The sequence below is a fragment of the Anneissia japonica genome, unplaced genomic scaffold (genome assembly GCF_011630105.1).
Source record: "Anneissia japonica isolate Jap-2015-1 unplaced genomic scaffold, ASM1163010v1 scaffold287874_len187830_cov192, whole genome shotgun sequence".
In the NCBI taxonomy this organism is placed as follows: domain Eukaryota; kingdom Metazoa; phylum Echinodermata; class Crinoidea; order Comatulida; family Comatulidae; genus Anneissia; species Anneissia japonica.
In genome coordinates, this window is record NW_022727533.1 from 69,715 (window position 1) to 72,177 (window position 2,463).

The following is a 2,463-nucleotide window of genomic DNA, read 5'->3' on the forward strand; positions in this document are numbered from 1 at the left end:
GGAGTAAGACCAATAGATTATTGAACAAAACTAAGTTAAACAGCCCTCTAAACTACTTGACAAACAGTCTATGTAATGGTAACCAACAAGAATTAGCAGAAAAAGTGGCTGAATTTTTCAATTCAGTCACTGATGATTTTGAACCCCTTCAAAATCCTACTGTTGCCCCTCTTAATACACCTGTCATAACGCATGATCAGATATATGTTAAATTAAAAGCTCTAAGTGTAAACAAATCCCCAGGGCCTGGTAGTATACCCACATGGGTCCTGAAGGACTTTGCCAACATTTTAGCAAAGCCTCTTCGTGCAGTTGCTAACTCCAGTTTACGTGAATCGTTTGTCCCTCACGAATGGAAAGCTGCAACTACTGTCCCTATCCGAAAAGTTAATCCTCCCACATCCATTGAATCTGACCTCAGACCAATTTCTTTAACTTCTGTATGTGGGAAAATAATTGAAAGTATTATTGGAGAAATGCTTTTAAATGAAATTCAGGACAAGATTGATTTAAATCAGTTCGGCTGTATGAAAGGTGTATCAACAGTTGATGCCCTTATCTCAATAATGTTCAAATGGTTTGAAGCTGCAGACCAAGGTAATGAGACCTGAGTCCTGCTTTTAGACTACAAAAACGCATTTGACCTTATTGACCATACGATTGTAATTGAAAAACTTAATAAATTAAATGTTAGTATAACTTTGGTAAATTGGATTCATGCTTTCCTAAGCCATAGAATGCATAGAGTACGTATTGGCGATCACTTCTCAGGGGTCCTGGCTCGGGCCAGTTCTTTTCATTATCTTCATTAATGACCTTAAAGTTAATCTTCCTATTGTTAAATACATGGACGACACCACGGTGTCAGAAAAGATTTCTAGTAAAGAACCGAGCACCTTTAAAAATGTCTGTGAGGAAATCTGTAGCCGGTCCACTAGCAACAGAATGAAGATTAATGAAAAGAAAACTAAGGAAAATGCTAATTAGCTGTAAACGTGTAAAATCACAACCTCCAATGATTCAGATAAATGGTGTTAATATTGGCAATGTTAGTCAATCTAAATTGCTAGGTGTTACGATCCAGGATGACCTAGGATGGGAAAGCCATATTCAATCTATTGTATCCAAATGTAATACAAGAATCTACTTTTTAAAACAATTACACAGATGTGGCCTTAATACCCTCACCTTGCGTCACTATTATTGCAGTGTTATTAGGTCAGTCCCTGAGTATGCGTTCCCTTTGTGGTTTACTGGCACCACTCTCAAACAACAACAAATCATTGAAACAATTCAAAAGAGGGCTATTAAATGCATTCTTCCAGGAATGTCATACGAAAATGCTCTTCTTTTACTAGGCCTATCTCCACTTAAAGACAGATTGCTATATCTCTCTAAAATCTATTTTGAGAAAATCAAGAAGAGCGAACACAGATTAAATCATCTCCTAACCACAACGCCAGACCATAATTATAGACTAAGGAATATTAGACAATTTGCACTACCCAAAATTAAATGTGAAAGAAAAGAAATTCATCATTAACTATGGTATTTTTCATCAATGGTAAATCAATAATCTTTTTAACCTGTGTTCGCCCATCTTGAACTAGTTCCTTCCCCCAACAATGTCAATGCCCCTTTTAGTTTTTGGCTTTTCTTCAAATTTTGATTTTTCTGATATTCGCCCATACTGAGCTAGTCCCCCCCCCCCGCCAATAATGTGGCCTTTTTTTCTATTTATTTGTTTATTTTGCTTTCAATGTAATTATTTAGGAATTTTGATGTCATTATTGATGTTTTTAATGGTTTTTTAATTAAGCAAATTTTGATGTCGTTATTGAAGTTTTTAATGGTATTTTTAATTTAGCAAATTTTGAAGTCATATTGATGTTTTTTAATATTATTTTTAATTAAGCTTATTTATGTTTACAAAGTAATTTTTGATGTTTAGTGTAACCCTTTTTGTCTTTCTCAATCAATTTTTATCTGTATTCCTTTGTGCAATATTTGATGTTACTAAAAATATAATTTGAGAGTAATTTTTAAGAATAATTCATAAATTAAATTAATAATTAGATTAAATAATAATAATAATAATAATTATATATTAATTAAATTATCTCAATGCTTTTATTTTCTCTATTGATATTTATTAATATTTCCTCTTTTTCTAGTACTGTTTTATATTTTGTATATTCCAATCACTACTATTGTTTTATGATTGCAATAAAGATTTATTTGATTTGATTTGATTTTATTTGATTTGATTTGATTTAGGAGCTAGTTAATGATTGCCTAATTAAAGAATGCTTGCCATCGAGGGGCTCTCCCGGTCTATCGGCGAAGATTAAAGAACTGCTATAGTAAATTATTACAGTATTATTTTATACAGTAATATGAAATTTGATATAAAGTAGTGAAACCATTAAAAAAAATCTATAAATAGTTACATGAAATTCGACT